We start from the raw sequence: 24,059 nt of genomic DNA on the forward strand, positions 1-24,059 counted from the left end.
GAAAAATGAGAGCCAAGCAAAAGGGGTTCCCCTCATAAAACCATCAGATCTCATGAGACTTATTCTCTACCACAAGAACGGTATGGGGGAAACTGTCCCCGTGATTCAATTATCTCCCACTGGGTCCCTCTCACAACACATGGGGATTATGAGAGCTACAATTCAAGATGAGTTTTGGGTGGGGACACAGTCAAACCATATCAGTATCTCGCACAGGTACCACACTGCCAGCTCACCTTCACTTTTTTATGAGGTTGCCCACGAGCAGAAGTCTTTACCTGGAATCACTGGATGGGACTCCTTGGATGGCATTAAGGGATCTAGGAAGGCCCCCAAATTGCAGGGCAAAATGTCATGTTTGTTTTGTGCCTTTATTTTTCTGGAAAGAAAACAGCTAGATTCTCAAGAAAGTCAATCATTCAAAAAAGAATAAGAAATGGCATAGTATTTGGGATAGGGTGGAGTTTCCAATACTCCAACTTAGAAACAAATAAGAAGTAAGAAGTAGGCTGAGCGCAGTGGCTCACACCTGTAATCCCAGCACTTTGGGAGGCCAAGGCGGGCGGATTGCCTGAGGTCAGGAGTTCAAGACCAGCCTGGCCAACATGGTGAAAACCCATCTCTACTTAAAATACAAAAATTAGCCGGGCATGGTATTGGGCTCCTGTAATCCCAGCTACTCAGGAGGCTGAGGCAGGAGAATCACTTGAACCTGGGGGGCAGAGGTTGCTGTGAGCCGAGATCGCGCCACTGCACTCCAACCTGAGCAAAAAGAGTGAGAATCTGTCTCAAAAACAAAACGAAAAAAAGTAAGTGGGCAACTGTTGGAAAGGTTTCTGAGCACAAACAACTCCATTCAACACCTCAAATAATAGCAATCAAGTTGCTTTTCATTTTCTTGATAAGAACAAAGCAAGTTCGACTTGAAGAAGTTCCAATAGAAGCAGTGGCTGCAGTGTCAAAGCAGTATGTGGTGAATTACGCTAAGGCAATCCCTTTCCTTCTGTCTGTCTAGCTAGCTAACTATCTAATTTTTTCCCCTCAAAGATAAAAGACAGAAATATGGAATGAGAAGAAATGCTTGAGTGAGTACGGTTTACAAATTCTTTACACAAATCTTTTTCATTATAATTCAGAGCTGCAGTTTCACAGAAAATATTTTGGACTCCGTGCAACATATATCTCAGACTAAATGTCTTATCACTTCAGAAAACAGTCTGTGTTTGACAGGGTTGCTGAGTATTGTATTTCACACTCTCACATTATCCACCCAAACACATACTCAATGAGATAAGTCGTGTGTATCTCTTTAGTACTGTACTAAAATAGCAAGGATATTTTTTGGTGGAGCCGGGAGGAGGTATTGGGTAGAGAAAAGCAGTTTCCGTGTTGTTCATTTATTCATTTGTTTTTGGTTTAGGTGGTTGTAGTTTATGTGATTGCACTTGCTTGAGGTTTTCATCAGGGTTCAGGAGCTGAAAGATTCTTAAGGCTGTTTTTTCCCAGTTGAACTCAAACAGTGTGGATTGTGTGTAAGCTGAACTCTGAAAATAATGGAGATGTCAGTACCGACTGGTGGACACATGACGCATCCATTTCTCAGTATTCACTCCTGCATCCATTTATCCCTTTATTCATTTTTTCATTACATATTTCTTGAGCATCTAATACATGTGCCAGACATTGCACTCACCCCTGTATGTTCAGATATAGCTAAGAAGCAGGGCCCATCCACATAGTGCAGTCTAGTGGCCATCCAGACCGTTTAATAACCATATGGCAGATGCATTGGTAGAATGTGCTTAAGGTATTAACGGAGCAGCAAGAAATGCAGAGATGGCTGTTGGCAGGTGCAGAACCGGGTTTGGTGTGGCCTGGAGATGTTGCTCGTGAGGGCCCTCTTTAAGAAAAGGGCTAGATGTGGTGGCTCATGCCTGCAATCCCAGATCTTTGGAAGTCTGAGGCAGGAGGATCGCTTGAGGCCGGGAGGTCAAGACCAGCCTTGGCAGCATAGTGAGAATCTGTCACTACAAAAAACTTTTAAAAAGCTAGCCGGGCATGGTGGCAAGTGCCTGTAGTCCTGGCTATTTAGGAGGCTGAGGTAGGAGGATCCCTTGAGCCCAGGAGTTCAAAGCTGCAGTGAGCTGTGATCACACCACTGCACTCCAGCCTGGGCCACAGAGTGGGACCCTGTCTCCGAAAAAAACAAAAACAAAACAAAGAAAAAGAATATTAAAAAATAGGTACAAAAGTGAAAATGTATTCAGAACAAGAAATCAGGAGAAATTGCAAATTCTTAAAAGCTGGTAACTGCAACAAACATCACACATTGGGGACAGTTACACATTATTTTTAGTAATTACCTTCCTGATGTACTTCCTATTACTTTGCTTGGGCTGTCAATAAAATGCCACAGACTGGGTGGCTTAAACAACAGAGAGATATTTTCCAATATCTTCTGCAGGGAAATGAAAACAATTGAATATGCGTATGTGTGTATAGTGTGTGCGTACAGTATATGTGTGTACATGGGTGTGTATAGTATGTGTGTACAGTATGTGTGCAGTATATTTGTGTGTGTACTGTATATGTGTGCATGCAGTAGATATGTGTGTGTACAGTATGGGTGTGTACAGTATATATGTGTGTAGTATACATGTGTACAGTATATATGTGTGTGCATGCCGTAGATATCTGTGCAGTATATCTGTGTATACAGTATGTGTGTGTATACAGTAGACATCTTTGTGTACAGTATATGTGTGTGCATGCAGTAGATATCTATATGTGTGCAGTATGTACAGTATATGTGCATGCAGTGTATGTGTTTGTACAGTATATATGTGTGCATGTACAGTATGTATGTGTAGATGTGTATATGTGTGTAGTGTGTGTATAGTATATGTGTGTGTGCAGTATATATGTGTGTATAGTATATATCTGTACAGTATGTGTGTGTGCAGCATATATGTATGTGTATAGTATGTGTGTGTACACGGTATATGTGTATGCATGCATTCTATATCTGTACAGTGTGTGTGTACAGTATATACATGTGTGCAGTACATATGTGTATACAGTATATATGTGTATGTACAGTAAGTTTGCAGTATATATGCATGTATAGTGTGTGTGACGTGTGTACAGTATATGTTTGTACAGTATACCTGTATGTGTACAGTATATGCATGTGTGGTGTATATATATGTGTATGTATGGTATATGTGTATGTGCAGTATATATATATGTGTGTGTGTGTGTATCTCTTTCTTCCTAGAGAGAGATTTATTTTGAGGAATTGGCTTGCACAATTGTGGAGGTTTGAGGAGTCCACAGTCTACTGGGCAGGCCAGCAGGCTGGAGACCCAGGGAAGGGTTGCAGTTCAAGTCCAAGGGCAGTCTGCTGGCAGAATTCCTTTTTGCTTGCAGGAGGCCAGGCCTTCAGCTGATTGAATGAAGCCCACCTACGTCATGAAGGGTAATCTGTTTTACTTAAAATCCATCAATTAAAATCTTAATATCCAAACACCATCACAGAAACAGCTAAAATAATGTTTGGTCAAGTATCTTGGCACTGTGACCCAGCCATGTTGACACATAAGATTAACCATCACACTCCCTTACATGGCAATGATTTTGTAATATTTTTTGTAGAGGGAATAGAAAGATAATTCCATCTTTAGCACAATCAGACATTTAAAAAATATTTGATAGTTTAGAAATGCTAATTTCAACTATACAACTTGTTATTGATAATGTTTAATTTTTAGGATTGTTATCACATATGGGAGAACTATCACGTATTTTCATATATGAGCACTAATAATTTAGGACATTAATTTTGAGTTTGGGTGTGAGAGAAATAAGTAATCTTAAACAGTTTTTGATGTGATATTGATCAGTTTATTGATGTTGTCTTTATAATGGTCTATGAGTTTGCGGAAGGCTGTTATTTTATGTCAAATCAGCTAAAAATTTAAATCTTTTTCTAATATGTTCATATAATTTACTTTTCTTTAGGAGCTAAAATTATGTAATCTAAGAATCTCTTCAGTACTTCAATTTGAAACATCTTTCTTGTTATAAAGTATTGTCTTGGAAATGAGCTGAAAATTCTCTTCTTACTATTTCCTTTTTGATCTCTGAATAATTTCTATTGGTTTCATGGCCAATTTTTTGCTGTTTTATATCCCCATTAATCTCATATGCATTTTTCCTATATATCTATATTTTTTGACGGAGTCTCGCTCTGTCGCCCAGGCTGGAGTGCAGCGGCGCAATCTCTGCTCACTGCAACCTCCACCTCCTGGGTTGAAGCCATTCTCCTGTCTCAGCCTCCTGAGTAGCTGGGACCACAGGCACCCGCTACCACGCCTGGCTAATTTTTGTATTTTTGGTAGAGACGGGGTTTCACCATGTTAGCCAGGATAGTCTCGATCTCCTGACCTCAAGATCCTCCTGCCTCAGCCTCCCAAAGTGCTGGGATTACAGGTATGAGCCAGTGCACTCGGCCCCTATTTCTTTAATAATTTTAAAAATGAGATATACTTTCTATACATCCAAACCTTCAGTCTGCCAGTATTATAGAAGAACTTCTCAATTGTTTTAGTTGAAGTGTTCCAAAAATGTTTTTCCAAGTTGCAGTTAAAATGACATACTTGACAAAACTCCAATACCACATTCCTATCAAAACAGAAAAAAGAAAAATATGCGGTTCTTTTATAATTGTCTATTATAGACAATAATACACCTTTCATTTAATTACTTAGACCTTCTTTTTGTGTTACTTAAACCTTCCATTTTGATTAAGCATTGATGATAATTGAAATTTCTTTTTTTGAGATGGAGTCTCACTTTGTCGCCCAGGCTGGAGTGCAGTGGTGCACCTCGGCTCACTGCCCCCTTTGACTCCCAGGTTCAAGCAATTCTCCTGCCTCAGCCTCCTGAATAGCTGGGATTATAGGCACCTGCCACCCTGCCAGGCTAACCTTTTTGTATTTTTAGTAGAGACAGGGTTTCACCATGTTGGTCAGGCTGGTCTTGAACTGATAATTAAAATTTCTACTTACATTTTTTACACTCTGGTGAGTAAAATAGTTTCTATAGACTAGCTTCATGTTTCCCGTATTTCAAACCTTGTTCCCCCTCTAATCCCCACTTGCTTTGCTCAGGGGTCCTCTAGGATACACTAATACTACTCTGTAAAATCTGGCCTTCAACCTTCTAGTAATATAGTTGGATGTTTTTGCAAAGGGAATGATAGGTGTATTGCTAGAGCCCATTCACGAGGTGGCTTTCTGATGTGTTCATTTCACTAGGCTAAAGTATGGTACCCAGTGACTCAGTCAAGATAAATCTAGGTGGTTTGTGAAGGGCTGTTGCAGAAGTAATTAAAGTTCCTAATCAGTTGACTTTAAATTAGGGAAATTATCTGGAGAGGGCCTGGTTTAATCAGTTGAATGGTCTTAAAATTAAGCTCAGACTTTTCCTGAGGGTGAGGGTTTCTGATTATGGACCACAGCCTTGGCTCAAGAAGTTCCACATGAAGTTCCAGTTCCAGTTTGCTCCTGATCCCCTCCCCTCCCGTCCCGTCCCCTCCCATCCCCTACCCACCCCTCACCTTCCCTTCCTTTCTTTTTCCTCCTTTCTTTTTCTTCCCTCTTTCCTTTTGTTTTCTTTCCTTGTTTTTCTTTTCTGACAGGATATCTGTTTCCCACACTGGAGTGCAGTAACATGATCATAGCTCATTGGAGCCTCAAACTCTCAGGCTTAAGCAATCCTCCCACCTTGGCCTCCTGAGTAGCTAGAACTACAGGCATGTGCCACCATACCTGGCTAATTTTTTTTTTTTTTTTTTGATTTTTCGTAAAGATGAGGTCTCCCTGTGTTGCTCAGACTGGTCTCAAACTCCTGGCCTCAAGCGATCCCGGCTTTGGCCTCCTAAAATGATGGGATTACACATGTGAGCCACCATGCCTGGCCTAATCTTCCCTTTCTGAGGACCTGTCTTACAGACTTTGGACTTGCTGAGCCAGTCTGACACAATTGCATAAGCCAATTTCTTGTAATATGTCTCTATATATGTGTATCTATGAATGTATTAATGATATCAGTCTATTTTTATATTTCCTACTTGTTCTGTTTCTTTGGTTGAATTCTAAAATACCATTCCATTATTAACAACCACATTAGTACACCATTCATATATATATATATATATATATATATATAATTTTTTTTTTTTTGAGACGGAGTTTCACTCTTGTTGCCCAGGCTGGAGTGCAATGGTGCAATCTCAACTCACTGTAACCTCCACCTCCTAGATTCAAGGGATTCACCTGCTCCAGCCTCCCAGAGTAACTGGGATTACAGGTGCACACCACCACGCCTGGATACTTTTTGTATTTTTAGTAGAGACAGGGTTTCACCATGTTGATCAGGTTGGTCTCGAACTCCTGACCTCATGTGATTCTCCCCCCTCGGCCTCCCATTTCTATGTTACCATTTCTATGTTAACAACCACATAAATATATTATTCCACTAAAACTCAAACTAATGTATTCCAAAGTCAACACCTCTTTACCCTGATTCCCCAAAATGTCCTTGGTCATTCCAACGCCACCCTTCACCAGAGGAAGTGTGATGGAAGGGTAGTTGACATGGAGAGTCTAAAACAATTATGGTTAAAATATTAACTACAGGTTTTATTTTAAAAAACATGGCCATATGAAAACACTGCTGAAGCCCTCCCAGGGTCTTGGAAGGGACCCGTGCAATGGAGTGGCCCTGAAACTTAAGCCTCATTAGCATCACTATAGAATCACTCTGAATGCCAAGGACAGCTTCTGAGCGAAGCCACTTGAAGTGAAACCAGAACAGACATTCAATGACAAGTAGAAAAGAAAGCATCATAAGGGAAAAAGGAAGGCCGGAATGGACGCTGGGCAGAGGAGAAGCTTAAGAAAAGCCACTGGGATGAGAAACAGCTGGTTTATGTAAGACGTAAAGTGAGATGAATGTTGAGAGGTGAGCAAGGGATCACGCACTCGAATAATGACAAGAGGCATTCTTCCATTCGATCCTCCTCCTACTTCATCTGCACTCAGGGCCCTTTGATGTGGTGTCAGGCTGTGCCCATGTGACTCAAGCAAGGAGATTACATGTTTCACTACATAATCAAAGCTACACATGTCATCTGGCCTAATTTAAAAGAGAGCAGAAATCATACCCCTTTACATGAAGATTGATATAGTTTGGCTGTGTCCTCACCCAAGTCTCGAGTTATAGCTCCCATAATTCCCACGTGTCATGGAAGGGACCCAGTGGGAGGTAATTGAATCATGGGGGTGGATTTTTTCTGGGCTGTTCTCGTGATAGTGAAGTCTCACGAGATCTGATGGTTATAAAGGGGAGTTCCTCTGCACAGCTCTCTTGCCCCCCTGCCGTGTAAGATGACACTTTGCTCTTCCTTTGCCCTCTGTCATGATTGTGAGGTCTCCACAGCCATGTGAAACTGTGAGTCCATTAAACCTCTTTCATTTATAAATTACCCAGTCTCAGGTATGTCTTTATTAGCAGCGTGAGAATGGACAAATACATAGACATTCAAACGTGAGGTCATAAAGTTACTCAAGTAAACTCATGAAGAATTAGAGACCCTTGAAGGCTTAGGCCACATAACTGTGGGATGCATTGAACAACGGACTTCTCTCCATAACAAAACTGGAGCTGGAAAATTCTGTCTTAACTTGGAAACTTTTGTATTATTAAGATTATAAAGAATATCTATATTCATGAGAATTTATTCTCTGCTGACAACTTATGGAAAATCTACTTCATTGACTATAAATGAGTGTTCTCAACATTGGTACCCATTGTAATCACCTTGACCTCACCCCAGACCTGAAATGGCTTTTGCAAAAATTAAAACAATGAGAACATTATGAGAGTGAAGGGATCTGACCTAACTAACTCCACCTTGCTTCCAACCTCCAAGCTGCCCTTCTTCATTCCTCAGCATAAGCTGAACTAACTTTGGGAAGCACTTGGTTTATAGTTTAATTTTGAGACAAAGATAACAGCCCTTTTCTGAAACAAACCCCCTTCTTGCCTGGGGACCAGACTGCTCTGTAAGACTAACAAGTTAGCCAAAAGATTAGAAATTATGGTTTAGGACTCATGCAGCCAGAGGCCACAAGATTCTGAGCCTCCCCAATTGCTCCTAGGGATAACATCACTATTGTAAAATCTAAGGTTGGTGCTCAAGATATTGTTTCAGACCTTGCACTCTGATGCTAGTGCCAGAACTAGCTAGTGCCACCCAGATTGGTAATCTGGCTCAGCCAGTTCTATGATTCCACCGAGGAGCAGAGGACAGCAAGAAGAACCCCCTTTGAGCTCCTGTGACGTAATCTTCAACCTGACCAATCAGAACACCCTACTCCCTGGCCCCTACCCATCAAATGATCCTTAAGAAACTCCATCCTTTGACTTTTCTGGGAGACTGATTTAAGTAATAAAACGCTGGTCTCTCATTCACCTGGCTCTGCATGAATTAAACTTCTTCTCTGTTGCAATTCCCCTGTCTTGATAAATCTTCACTATCTGGGCAATAGGCAAGGAGAACCTACTGGGTGGTTATAGACCCATTAAATCAGAATCTGGGAGTAGGACTCGGGCATTTTCTTAATTAACAGAACAGATCAAACCAACAGAAACTCCAGGTGCTTCTATGAACTGGGTCCTGAGGGCTATGGTTTGAGTGCGTTCTAAAACTCAGATGTAGAAACTTAAGGGTCAGTGTGATAGTATTGACAGGTGGGGATTTTGAGAGGTGATTACATTGTACGTGAGGGCTCCTCCCTCCTGAATGTAATTATGGCCCTTGTAAGAGAGGCTTCTGGGAGCATTCAGCTCTCTCCCGCTTCCGCCTTCTACTACGTGAGGACATGACGTTTCTCCCCTCCAGAGAATACAGCAAGAAGGCTCTTGACCTGTGCAGGTGCCTTGACCTTGGGCTTCTCAGCCTCCAGAACTGTGAGAAAATGAATCTCTGTTCTTTATAAGTCACCCCTGTATCTGCAACACAAGTAGATTGAGACATGAAGAAATAAAGTTAACTGGTACTGGTTTGAAGGTATTAATCCTCAGTATTCTCTCTTTGGTACAAATTCTTCAGAACACGAATAGAGTAAATCTCTCCCACAATTGTGGGAAAACAATTGGTAAATTTCCTGATGTAGAATGGCTACCCAAAATCTTTTTTTAACCAAAGAGAGGATATAACCAAAAAAATTCACATTATCACCTTTTCATGCTCCTGTGATTTTAAAGAAAATCCATATTTAAATACTAAGAAACCTTTTAGTTTTCTTAAAACCTTTAGTTTTTGTATGTGTTTCTTTTAAAACCCAGATGTTGAAACTTACGGGTCAGTGCAATAATATTGATGGGGGGGTGTTCAAGAGGTGATTGGAACTAAGTTTTCTTATTGAAACTAGAAGTTTTCAATAAGAAACTAAAAGTTTGCTTAGTATTTAATTTGCTTAGTTAATATTTATATGGATTATATAATATGGATTATATTTAAATATTAAATAGAAAATAGCATGGCTTTAAATATGGATTATATTTAAATACTAAATAAGAAAGCTTCCTTAAAATATTGTTCTTTGTCAAGCCGCAATAGGTGTTACACAATGTATCAGGAGACCGCTTCCCCTGGTAATTCCACCCAAACTGCTCCACGACATACCAGAAACACACACGTTGGTACTGGTCTTTCTTTGGTGTTCTGTAAATGTTCTTTATTCGGAAATGTCCCCTGACAGGCACTTTCTTTAAAAGTGACAGTGACATTGGAAAGGCTCCTTGAGTTGGCTGGACATCCGACTCTTCTGTGGTGCTTTAAAATATTAACACTCTTCATGGCAGCTCTGCAAGAATAGGTTTTGGCAGTGGTTATTGATCTTGTTCAATTAGCTTTGTGGGAGTGTTCTCCTTATGGATGTGATTATCGCTCATGCACATACAGTTGCCTCAGAGTTTTAAAGAACTTTACAAAGGTACCGTGTTCTTTCTTTTTTTCCCATTGATTTATTATTTTTTTTTCTTTAAGTGCAAGAAAATTTAAGACTCTGTGGGCCTGTCCCTGTTTGAGGATTCTAGCAGGAATTCTCAAACACTGCTAGGCCTAAGAACCATATGAGAAACTTATTCTAAAGCTCAGATTCCTCTGGGTCCATGCTTGTGATTCTGATTAAGTAGACCTGGGGTGGAGCCCTGGAATCTGCATCTGAATAAATTTTTCAAAAGACTGTGAGGCACACAGTCCTTAGACTATGACTTTGAGGAGCATTCAGTTTTGGAACCCTTTTGCATTGAAATTGCATTTCCCCAAATTGCTTGTTAGAAATCTCACCCAATCCATGAGGTAAAAGCAGGAACTCAAGAGCACAGGAATTAACTAAAGCTGCAGCTTCTCCATGCTTCTATTAATCAGGAATCACAGATACTAAAATCCACTCCCGCACTTTGCCCTAAACCCCTACTTCTCTCCCAGTGCGCGACTCCTCACACACCCTTCGTAATCACCATTAATGAGTATGTGTGAGTGAAGCTTTCCCTCTCCTGTCCAATCTGAGAATATGAACTCCAAGAGTCGGATACCATAGGCCAGACATCATAGAGCCCTGGGCAGAACCCTAGGTCTTTGTGAAAAGAACCATCTTTCCAGGATATGAATAATAACAGTAAATTGGTTTGAGAGGATTAATACATGATGGTCACAGGAGAATAAAAAGATTCCAGGCAGCAGTTTCATGTGACTAGAGGCTAGGCGCTAAGATCCTGAAAAACGAGGGTGTGAACCAAGCTGACTAAGACAGACTGGACTCAACATGGCGCTGGATTTGACCTAGGTTTCACCTGGGACCTCATTACATGTTCATTAGCATACAAATGACATACCCACTAGTACTATGACAGTTCTGAGAATATCCATATTTGATGTAAAAATGGCTGGCACCACAGTTCAGAGAAATCACTTGCTTCCAGGAATTCTCATGATTAGTCCACCCTTTGGTTAAAAAAACCCATAGAGGTAGCAACCCTAAACCCCACTGTGTGACTTTTCTTGAGTACACGGAAGGAAGTACAGCATTTCCTTTCTGGAGTGTGTACTTTACACTTTGCAGTAAATCTCCATACTTGCACTATTTTCTGAATCATCCTTGAATTTCTTCCAATGGTGGTGTCAAGAGCCTGGACATTGGCTGGAGTTGAGGTCCCACCAGCAGCCGGGAACCTCACCCAGCCCAACAGTATCAGTTTGACCCATGGGGATACCCATCATAAAAAGTGCCAGTCTCCTTGGGCCAAGGTTTGCGCACCTTCTAAAAGGAAGTTAATAGAAACTTTCTGATACTCGTAACTATCAAAACTAGATAATTCAGCTTTATTCTCCCAAAGTTAGAGGGTAGAAGAAAATACATCCAGTTCTTGGAGGAAAGTTGCAATAAATATTTTGAAGAGAGTTCCGTCTCTTATTCTCCCTCAATTTTCTGAAAGTCAGAGTAACACTTGGCTATAAAAGTAATAGGGAAACTAAGTGCCTATCATATACCAGGCACAGTGGTGTGCAAACAAGTGGGATTTCATACATTCCCCAAGTGTGTTCTGCTGGCTGCCATGTAAGACCCTAGGGTTACTTCCAAAACTCAGAGGTCCTGGCTCTTGAGTGGGTGGGGACAGGAGGTGGATTTAAAGTTTCTAGCAGAGAAGAAGGGAGGGTGTGGGACTGATCGTCTGCTGGAACCAGTTCTCTGAATATGATGGTTTATCTGGCAAGGCTTGATTCCCTCAAGGAAGTTCTAGGCTAAAAAAGGAGCTAAGCTTCTACAGTCTCTGAGCTTTTTGTGTTATTGATCTTGAGTCTTATAATAAAAAGAAAACCCTGACTTTATCTGGCCGTGCCAGGCTCCCTTCTGGGCCCTTGCTGCCGTGTGTCAGTAGGCTGTAACTAGAGATAGATTATGTAAGAAATGCTTTTGTCAGAAGAGGCCGTTCCAGTATTTTATGTGCCCTGGAGCCCAGCACCTCTGCTGTGAGTCCCCTCCCTGTGTGAGTTGCAGCCTGGCTGGATACACCTGCTACTGGTCTCAAGCACCTGTGATTTATTGGTCATGAAGCAGGTACTGGGATTCCTGCTTTTATTATCTGCACGGCCATCCCTCAGCCAGTGTAGATGCCCAGGCGAGACTTGCAGAGCATGAAGAAGGAAGCAGAACCAGTTTGGGACCTTCGCCTGAGCAGCTGACTTAACTCCACTGCCAAGCAGCCAGGAATCTGGCACAGTTTCTGAGATGTCTCAGCCAACTGATATTTCTGAAGCCATAGTTTTCCTCTGAGCTCCCCCTCAACATGGGTATAGTCATTGGGCTTGTTTTGCTTCTTCCTTGTTCTTGTTTAAAAGCCAGTTTTCTTCCTTGAAAGGCAGTGAAATCTCTGGGTTTTCCATGTGGGTAGAGAGGAGCAGGCGGAACAAGCTTAGGGAGGCCAGGCGGTATCAGGTAACCACTTCTTGAAGTTGATCCTCAGAGCACCCAAGCCACTGGGTTCATTTGGATGATCTTCAGCCAGGCACAGTCCCCGGTGCCAAGCCTCAGGATATCAAAGAACTACTTATAAAATATGTGTTCCTTCATAAGAAAAAGAATGTTTTAGCCAAGAGGGCATGCCTGCCAATAAATCTCACATAGGTTAAGACACAAACTGAAAAATGCTCAAGGATCATGAGCTACAGTCACTGGAGAAGCTACAGTCACTCATTCTCCAGCAGTTCCCCTTATCCACCTACCAAAGGTCCTTAGGTAGCTGCCATCCACCCCTAGGAACTCACAAAAAGATTATCAAAGTGAAAATGTGTTTCAAGGACTATAGTGGGTGTAACACCTGGGTAGCCAACAACGTCTATAATTCATGCATTTTTCAGCTCTGATTTTGTCTCTTTGACTAATGGAACTTCCATTCCAACTGCATCTAATATTGAAGTGTCAAGTTGTAAAATTCCGTAAAGAACCAAAACAGAAGACTGATAGTAGCATAAGCTATGAGTTCCAAAGCTATTGCTGGGCCCTAGCTGACAGCAAGTGGTCAAATACATACACTCCATTCTTTAAAAACCAATTATAACATCACAACTCCTCAAACATTTGATAATTAGCAAACACTATCACCCTAGAGGTCCTGGCAGGCTGTTTTGTAGTTAGCACAGAAAGCAGCTCTGAATGCACCTGCTCGAGCTTTGGGACCAAAACTATAACCACAGGGGTGATCAACACCATTGCCTCTATAGACTATATCTAAGACATCAGTGATTACCACCAAGACATGAAGAGTTGAGTCAACAGTATTTGTGCCACCTGCTCTGATCAAAGAGCTGAAGGTCGTGTTCAGTATCACATGGACACTGCCAAACTTAAACCTTTCAATAAGAAACTTGAGATGTTATGCAGATTGTTGATGACAGAAAAGTCTGAGGTGGAAGGCCCACTCAGTACTGTCATGGCAGAGCTTATAGAGAAGTTGAAGGTGCCAGGAGCAAACCCAAGGAAGTGCAGATCCATCAGGCAGTGCCAGTTCCTTGTCACAAAAACTTCTGAATGGTGCTTGATAAACAGGTTTGCCTTTGGTGACTCTCTTAATTCCCTTGCCATAGTTACCTTTAAAAGCTACAAGTAGGACTATACCCATCAGAGTACTTAAGTAGTGACTATATGTAGACAGATAATGAAGGAGTCATTGGAAGGACATTTAGCCAAATGACTACCTCTGTATTAAGTGTGCCTGAAAGATTTGAGGGTATTTCTCTTTTTTGGTCTGTAAGTCTAAACCAAATGTTGTCTTATGAATTATTTGCAATTTAAGAAAAATGACAGATAATAGACACGAAATTATTTCTTTATTACTGAATCATTCCTTCTCCTTTCGAAATTAAAATTATGATGTTGACCAGAAACAGGAAATAATTCCATCAGGGTAGGTGGTAGGTGTTCCTAACCTCACTGTGGACTTTGTTTATTGGGTCATTTTTCAACTTGATGAGATCTAAAAAGGAAATTCTTGGGGAGTTTGACATTTTCCTTTCTCTTGATATAATGTAATGTTTATACTCCATTCTAGTTAGAACTCCTGTGACATGCAATATGAGTAATAGGTTTTGTTTCTGAAAATATTTAATTAAAAGAAAAATAAGATCCTAAAAAATGTACAAATTAATAAATGTAATTTTCATGCTGATGAACCTCATATTTACATCTTTAGCTTTAGCTTCTACTTGGAACATCTAACTGGCCTACTTGACTGTTCTACTTAAATGCGTCATAGACATCTGAAATTTAACCAAAGAGAACACGGTATTTTCCCCATGTGGTTACCACTCTGATGGTTTCCATCTTAGTGAATGGCAACATGATCTACCCAGCCAATGAATCTAGAAAACTTGGAGCCCTTCTTGCTCCCTCTTTCCCTCACCTTCCACGTATATCACCAAGTGTGTTCAATTCTACTTTTCACTTCTACTCATCCACATCTGTCTCTCCTTGGCCACTCCCTAGCCCAGTCGCCATTATTTCTTGCCTGAAATACAACAACCTTCTACTTCCCTACTTTTACTTCCGTCACCGTCGAATAATTCCCCACAGTACACCGAGTGGTCTTCCTGAAATGTGAGTCACACTATATCACTCTTCAATTTAATACCTTTCAATATCTTCCAATTTCATTTAGAAGAGCACCCAACCTTCTTACCACAATCTAGAGGACCTGTGTCACCTGCTCCTGGCCTGCCACATGCTTATTTTCTATGCTTTGGCCACACTGGTCCTCCCTCAGCATCTCAAACCAGTTGAACTCTTCCCCCGGGGCTTTTTCACATGCTGTTTCCACTCCTGGAATATATTTATCCTCACTTTTCAAGATCTTCAACCCTTTTGATCTCTCAGGTCATTCTTCCTAAGGCAGCCTTCTACCCTGTTGTTCAACTCAGCCCCCTGATTATTTTAATCGTAACACTGATCAGAATTCTTTAATTCTTTTTTTTTTTTTCTGCTCTGTTCCTTTCCCCTGCAATATAATGTAAATTCCATGAAGGCAAGAACCAGGTCTAGTTAGGTTAATTAGTGAAATGTCTGGAGCCTTTGACAGTGTCTAGTACATGATGGTGCTTGATCGTATTTGTCGACTCCACTGAATCAATGAAAGCATTGGACTAAAAAGAGGGCTTTACGTGGGATCTAGGAGAGCACTAACATTACCATTTGAGATGCAGGAAAAAAAACCTACAGGAAAACTTGGGAGAAGCAGTCAGGGAGGATTCTACAAGAGTTTTCCAAAGGCCAAGGAAAGAGTGTCTGCCAAGGGTTGCCCTGCATCAGGGAGACAGGAGTTGAAAGTGTCTATTAGATGTAACATTAGAAAAGTCATCGTGACCTTGCCAAAAGCAGTTTCAAGAAGTTTGAAGGAGACAGACCAAGCAAAAGCAGCTAAAGGGAAAGGTTTCAGTATACCTGAGTACAGAAAAGGAGCCAGGGGAGGGGCGGAGTATAAGGACCCATGGGTGGGAGGCTGTAATCATTAGAACGTGGCCTCCCTGGGATGGCGGGAGGAGAGCCCGGGGCCCAGCGGGGAAGAAAGAAGAGACTTCCTTTAGGTTCCCATTCTGTGAAACTACTACCCCTCCCCAATATAATTAAGTCAAATCCGTGGAGGTGGAGTCTGGAGATGGTATTTTTATAAAACATCAGGCTCATCCAGTAGCAGCCCATGGTTGAAACACTGGTTTAAATAACCATCTTCCTGGTGGTGGCAGTGCTTTTTTTAATTGGAAAAACTCTCGGAAAGAGAGATTTGGCCTTGTGAGAGAGACAAATTCTGACTTAGGGTAGTGGGCAGATTTACCAGCAGGAAGTGGGAAAGAAGCTGGTAGCTACCTCTACCTCCACCCAGCCAAGCTGCCTGGAGTCCATGTACACATTCATTTTGTTATAATTGTGATAAAATACATATAAAACTTATCATCTCAACCAATTTCAAGCATACCGTTCAGTAGTAAGTACATTCACATTTTTGCACAACAGTCACCACCATCCATCTCCAGGACTCTTGATCTTGCAAACCTGAAACTCTGCACCCATTAAACAACTCCCCATTTCTCCTCCACCCAAGCCCTGGCCACCGACATGCTACTTTCTGTCTCTATGACTTTGACTACTTTAAGAAACTCACAGAAGTGAAATTATATAGCATTTGTCCTCTCATAACTGGCTACTTTCATTTAGCATATCTTCAAGGTGTATCCATGTTCTAACATATCAGGATTTCCTTCCCTTTTTTTTTTTTTTTTTTTTTGAGACAGAGTTTTGCTCTTGTTGCCCAGGCTGGAGTGCAATGGCGTGATCTCGATCTCAGCTCACCACAACCTCCGTCTCCCGGGTTCAAGCAACTCTCCTGCCTCAGCCTCCGAGTAGCTAGGATTACCGGCACGTGCCACCACGCCCGGCTAATTTTTGTATTTTTAGTAGAGACAGGGTTTCTCCATGTTGATCAGGCTGGTCTCGAACTCCCAACCTCAGGGGATCCGCCTGCCTAGGCCTCCCAAAGTGCTGGGATTACAGGCATGAGCCACCACGTCCAGCCTGCTTCCTTTTTAAGACTGAAAACTGTTTCACTGTATGAGTGGACAAGTTTGTTTATCCAGTCATCCACTGATGGACATTGGGTTGCTTCCACTGTTTGGCTATTGTGAACAATGCTGCTATGAACATGGGTATACACATATCTCTTCAAGACCCAGCTTTACACTCTTTTGAGCATATACCCCAAAATAGAATATTTGGACCATTTGGTAAATTTGTTTTTAATTTTTGGAGGAAGTGTTCCATTCTGTTTTCCATAGCAGCCGCACAATTTTACCTTCTCACCAAGAGTGCATAAGGGTTCCAGTTTCTCTACGATCATTGCCAACACTTGTTATTTTCCGGTTTCTTTTAAAACATTGGTAATAACCATCCTAATGGGTGTGTGGTGGTTGCATCCCTTCTCTTTTGGTTTAGTTTTTTCCTAAACTCCTTGAGTCAGGGTGTGGTGGGTGCTGTTGCATTTTCCAATGACAATCTACTCTCTGGAGGACCAGGAGAAGGGCCATTGGACTTCAGCAATGTCCTGGCTCTTCCCCACCCCGCCCCCCTTTTTAAGTTGAAGTTTCTGATGTTTTGAAAATAAAGAGGCTGGGCGCGGTGGCTCATGTTTGTGATCCCAGCACTTTGGGAGGCCGAGGTGGGCGGATCACCAGGTCAAGAGATCGAGGCCATCCTGGCCAACATGGTGAAACCCCGTCTCTACTAAAAATAGAAAAATTAGCTGAGTGTGGTGGTGTATGTCTGTAGTCCCAGCTACTCGGGAGGCTGAGGCAGGAGAATTGCTTGAACCCGGGAGGCAGAGGTTGCAGTGAGCTGAGATCACGCCACTGCACTCCAGTCTGGCGACAGGTATGTGTATATGTGTGTGTATATATATAGAGAGAAGTGTGTGTGTGTGTATATATATAAATGTATATATATATTTGCCGATTATCTCCTGCCACCAGATTCTCCCTCTCTGGGGAAGACATGTACACATAGTCTTCTCTAAAGTTGTCTCTCATTCTAAAGCCTAGAGATATGTGAAGGAAACCAAAATATTTTGCCCCCAAATATACCACTTTGACATATTAGGTTGGTGCAGAAGTAATTGTGGTTTTCACCATTAAAAGTAATGGAGAAAACCGCAATACTTTTGTATCAACCTAATATTTCAAGATGGCTATTCAGAAGCGGGGAAATATAAGAGTAGTTGAAAAGCTGTCTTTTGTAGGGGAGACTTGCATCTGTACAGAAAATCTGCACTGACACAGCCTGGCCTTCCCTTTCCTGAATCTAGGAAAGATTAACTGAGAGTCCGACACTTAAAGGGCTGAAAGAAACATTTACCATCTGTTCTAAGAGCAGCTACCTATGGGCTTTCATCTACATAAGAAGACCACCTTTGCAAGCCAGGCCTTGTGGTCTTTCTCCCATAACCTGCCTTGCCAGTATAACCTGATTTACCACCATAATCTTTTTCCAGCCATGCTCCAAGCTCTCATTCTTTCCGTAACCTCAAGACGGTATATGTGTTTCTGAAACCCATTAGAGGCTGGGGTAATCACTCTGTGGTTCTTACCCAAGCACATAAATTTGTATGACTTTTTTTTTTCATTTTAATCTTCCTTTTGTCAGCTATTTATTTATTTATTTAATTTTATTTTTAAGAAAACCTTCAGAGGATTACAGGAAAATTTTCGCTGGACTTCTACACATGTCAGGAAAAGAGATTTTACTTTTCAGTGCTGCTAAGTTTTCACAGGGTCCAGTTGGCCAGAGGCTAACAAAGTGTGCAAGGGAATAGGTGGCCCAAGCTACTGACCTCTTTCTCTGGCCTTATCTCTGCAGAATTGCATCGGGCTAGGAGAGAAAACTAAGAGTGCCTACTGACGGGTTCAGGAGTAGAGATTTTTAAAAATACATACGTCCAATATGTGAAAGAAATGCTGCGGAGAACTGTACATGGTTTATCTCATCACATTTTGACAGTAACTTATGATATACATACTGTTTCATAGATTTTTAAAACTGGGTCTTTATTCTTTGCCCAAGTTCATGCAGCTAGAACATGGACAGGCTTTCAACCCAAGTCTGTGTCCAGATTCTGGTTACCTAACCACTACTCTATTATGCCCTCTGTTGACTGGCCAGTTAGGACGTTGATCTTTTTTGGAGTTTGAACATAGCAAGAGAGAGCTGGAGCTAAGTGGCTGTAATGGTGCAGCATGGGGGTAAAGCTCGGTAGCCTCCTGTTGAGGAAGACCCTGATAGGGCTTTGGTTTTCCCTTTCTCAGGCCTGAGGGTTCAATGCTTTTCTATCTATCTATCTATCTATCTATCTATCTATCTATCTATCTATCTATATATCTATATATCTTTTCTTTTTTTTTTTTTTTTTGACAGAGTCTTGCTGTGTCACCCAGACTGGAGTGCACTGGTGCGATCTTGGCTCACTGTAACTTCTGCCTCCCGGGTTCAAGGGATTCTCCTGCCTCAGCCTCCCAAGTAGCTGGGACTAGAGTGCCCGCCACCATGCCTGGCTATTTTTTTTTTTGTATTTTTAGTAGAGACAGGGTTTCACTATGTTGGCCAGGCTGGTCTTGAACTCCTGACCTTGTGATCCGCCCACCATGGCCTCCCAAAGTGCTGGGTGGCATGAGCCACCGCTCTCGGCCTGTTCAATGCTTTCTTAGATTCTATGAGATAGTTCTGGATCCTTTAAAGAAAAAATCCTTTTATCTTTTCTTTTCTTTTTTTCTTTTTTTTTTTGAGATGGAGTCTCACTGTCGCCCAGGCTGGAGTGCAGTGGCACAATCTTGGCTCACTGCAAATTCCACCTCCTGGGTTCAAGTGATACTCCTGCCTCAGCCTCCCAAGTAGCTGGATTACAGGCGTGAGCCACTACACCCAACTAATTTTCACACTTTAATAGAGACAAGGTTTCACCATGTTGGCCAGGCTGGTCTTGAACTCCTGACCTCAAGTGATCTGACCCGTCAGCTTCCCAAAGCACTGTGATTACAGGTGTGAGCCACTACGCCCAGCCAAAAAAAAAAAAAAAAAAAAAGACATCCTTTGTTCTTTTGCAAAACTTATTTCAGCTAGATGCTTGACACTTGCATCTAAGTACTCCTTGACTAGGAATGAGAGTAGATACGGTGATTGCTTTGTGATTCCACATCAAGATTCATGACCTAGGCAGAAAATAATTCATTAAACTGTACATTTTTAGGTCTATTTGAAAACCTTGTATTGACACTCAGAGACCTCAAAGTGATGCCCTCCCCGAGTCTAGTTTTGATATTTTCAGCAGTATCCCTACCCTCTCAACATTTGGTATTTGTGATGGTTGATTCTATGTGTCAAGTTGACTGGGCCATGGGATGCCCACATTAAACATTGTCTTTGAGTGTGTCTGTGAGGTTCGTTCTGGGTAAGATTGCATTTGAAATGCTGAACTTAGTAATGTAGGTTGCCCTCCCCAGTATGGGTGATTGTCATCCAATCTGTTGAAGTCTGAATAGAACAAAAGGCAGAAGAATGGAGGGGGAGTTTGTGGCTTTTGATTCTTCCTGCCTGCTGGAGCTGGGTCTTCTCCTGCCCTTGGACTGGGATTTACACCATTGACTCTGTTGGTTCTCAGGTCTTTGGTCTCAAACTGAATTCCACCACTTGTTCTCCTGGGTCTCCAGCTAGCAAATGGCGAATCTTGGGACTTCTCAGCCTCCACAATTCATGAGCCAATTCCTAATAATAAATCACTTCATTGGCTGGGCGTGGTGGCTCAGGTCTGTAATCTCAGCACTTTGAGAGGCCGAGGAGGGCAGATCACCTGACATCAGGAGTTCGAGACCAGCCTGGCCAACATGGCGAAACCCTGTCTCTACTAAAAATACAAAAATTTGCTGGGTGTGGTGGTGGGCGCCTACAGTCCCAGCTTCTCAGGAGGCTGAGGCACAAGAATTGCTTGTACCCCAGAGGTGGAGGTTGCAGTGAGACAAGAACATGCCGCTGCACTCCAGCGTAGGTGACAGAGCGAGACTCCATCCCAACAACAACAACAACAAAATAAAATCATTCGTGTGCGCGCACACACACACACACACACTCTACTAGCTCTGTATCTCTAGAGAACCTTGAATAATGCAAGTATCTAAAAATTTTTTTAAGTACTTGTACAATGAGTGGGTTTTGTAAAATCAACCTATATTGTGAAGATCTTAAAATTAAAGATCTAAATGAGAGGGAAAAAACCCTTTCCAAGTTCCTGCTTCAGTGAGCAGGAAGATTTTATTTTATAGATGGAAAAAACCCCATAAAGTTCATGTTATGGGGCACGTTCCTGTGCCCAAGAGACATTCTAAAGTGTGCCAGCACAGTACTTACAGAAATCTGAACCCCAATGTGAATTCATGATTCAAGCTTATGTGCCTTTCTCAACACTCCCTAACTCTCTTCTCAGGAAAAACCTGCACAGCCCAAGCCATTAAACCAAGTAGGCGCTCAGAGGTCTCTGTCTGCTGAGTCAGTATCAGCTGTGACTCCTCATGCGTGGGTCATTTTGAAGGTCTTATTTATTTGTCACCAGAGGAAACCTTGGGTTGTAGCTAGATGGTTATTCGTGTCCAGTGATAGCCACTTTGTTCACGGACACTTCTAGCCTCTCTGCTCCATTTGATGTCATAGAGACCTCTACATTGTATTACAGTGCTAAAAGTCAGCTTGCTTTTTGTTGTCTCCTATGGCCTCAGTACTGGGTTAGGGATCCCCATTGCAAACACTGAATATCCCATATTATAGTACTGACCCTGCTACATTCTAGCTGACTGATTAGCAGGCTTTCTTTGACAAACTGCGAACTCAGTGTGGACAGTGACTATCCTGTTCACCATGTATCACCAGCACCTAGAACCTAGTAACATAGGTAGATACTCAAATAGCTGAGTATGATATTATGTAAATGTATACGTAATTCCTAAGCCTCATGAACATTTCCTGTGTGATATGTATGTCATTACTTGCATTACTATTTATTTTATTTATTTTGATACAGTCTTGCTCTGTGGCCCAGGCTAGAGTGCAGTGGCATGATCTTGGCTCACTGCAACCTCTGCCTCCTGGGTTCAAGAAATTCTCCTGTGTCAGCCACCCGAGTAGCTGGGATTACAGGTGTGCACCACCATGCCTGGCTAATTTTTGTATTTTTAATAGAAATGGGGTTTCACTATGTTGGCCAGGCTGGTCTCAAAATCCTGAACTCAAGTGATCCACCTGCCTTGGCCACCTGAATTCTTGGGATTACAGGCATGAGACACCAACCCTTGCCTCATTACTATTTATTTAACTCCTCACAACAGCCCTCTGAAGGTAAGTTTCATTATAACCTTTACTTTAGAGTTGAGGAAACTGAGAGAAAATTTCAGAAGCTCATCCCACAGCCAGCAAGTGGCAGAACCAGAATTTGAGCCTGGGGATTCTGGCTCTTGAGTCACTAAGTGGATTTTGAAAGAAAGAGGAAAAAGGAAGGAAGGAGAACCAGCACTTTTCTCTGTCTGAATTTTTTTCCTAGGCAAGAGGGAGCCCAGGTCACTGAAGGTAGGCTAGGTCAGAAACAGAACCAGCTCTGGGATAGAGCCCTGGTGAAAACCAGACTGAAGGCCAGCACGGGCCAAAGGCCCCAGAGCAAAAGCTGTACTCACCAGAGGCAGCGACCCAGAGCAAAGGGTTGGTGGTGAGGGTGGGGGTATTGGTGACAGGCAAGGGCTCGTGGGCTTCCCAATGCCACTCCACTTCTTCCTGCCTGGATATGGCTGGTCCTTGAGGCCTTCCCATGAGGGAAGAGTGTGATACAAGAGCTTCAGGCTGCTTTCCCAATATCAGCCCCGAGAACAACAAATTGGGTATCTTACGACATTTGTTATAGTTATCATCATCAATGAATAGATGATACAAATACATGGTATACAAATTTTAAAATGCAAATTGTGTATATAATATATAGATATACATACATACACTCATATTTGTGTATATATAACATTTTGGCAGAATATAGTAAACTTTTAACAGTAGTATATATACATATATGCATACATATGGAGACAGAAAGCAAGCTTTACCTTCCCTCATATTTCTTTTTACACAAATGCAAGAATAAGTGCCTTATTTTTGTGCTTATGATTATGATTGATAGATAGACAGGGTCTTGCTCTGTTGCCCAGGCCGGAGTGCAGTGGCACAATCCCAGCTTACTGCAGTCTTCAATTCCTGGACTCAGGCAGTCCTCCCACCTCAGCTTCCTGAGTAGCTGGGACTACAGGTTTGAGCCACTGTGCCCAGCTTATTTATTTAACTTTGTACAGATGGAGGTCTTACTATGTTGCTCAGGCTGGTTTCAAACTTCTGGCCTCAAGCAGTCCTCCTACCTGAGCCTCCCAAAGTGTTGAGATTACAGGTGTGAGCCTCTGTGCCCAACCTATGATTACTTTTAGTGATTGTTTCTTATTAGTACATATAAAATGACTTTATTTATTGGCTGCATATAGTCAACTGAAAAATATAAATTCTAAAGCCCTGTTGATGGTCAACTAGGAGGTTCTAGATTTTTATGATAAGATCGTTTAACATGTTCCTGCCTCTTTGAGAGAAAGATGTGTTTCTCTAAGATCTACAACCAGAAGCATTTTATTTTGCAGCTCTTTCAACCATTGCCCTCAAGAGTTCCTTTATCTCCATCCTCTCAACAAAGTTATCACTTCTTTTTGTTAAACCTATATTTAGTGCTATTACATTACACTGTCATGAGTGATATCTAAAGATTATTATGCTATCATGAGCCTATATAAAGCCACATATAAAGGCTTTTATGTTTTGTATGACTTTGTTTTGCTTTCCATTAAAATGTTCTCTTTTTGCTTTGTTTGAAGGTTCTGTCCCTAATTTAATTTTAATACTTAATGATTAATTTCATCTTCACCAAAACATATAGCGCCATCTATTAGACTTACGATTTTTCTAGGAGACATTCATTCTAAACTCTTTTCTCCTTTCTTGTGAATTGGTTTTCCTAAGAATTTTGAAGAAATTATTATACGATCTCAGCATCCAGAGTTGCTATCAAGAAGTCTGGTGCTCTTCCAATTCTGTACCTTTCTGGTATGACCTATATTTATTTTCCCCTCTCTGGAGGTGACTAGGATCTTTTCTTCATCTCCAGTGCTCAGTAATTTTACAATGCTGGACTTACTAGCCTTTTTCAATCTGGAAACTCATGTCCTTCAACTCTAGGAAATATTTTTGTGTTGTTTATAATTTCCTCTCTTTTTCTCTGCTGTTTCTGAACTTCTACTATTTGAAAATTAGACCTGTAATCTTTGTTTT

The sequence above is a fragment of the Chlorocebus sabaeus genome, chromosome 9, assembly GCF_047675955.1.
Source record: "Chlorocebus sabaeus isolate Y175 chromosome 9, mChlSab1.0.hap1, whole genome shotgun sequence".
Taxonomy (NCBI): Eukaryota; Metazoa; Chordata; class Mammalia; order Primates; family Cercopithecidae; genus Chlorocebus; species Chlorocebus sabaeus.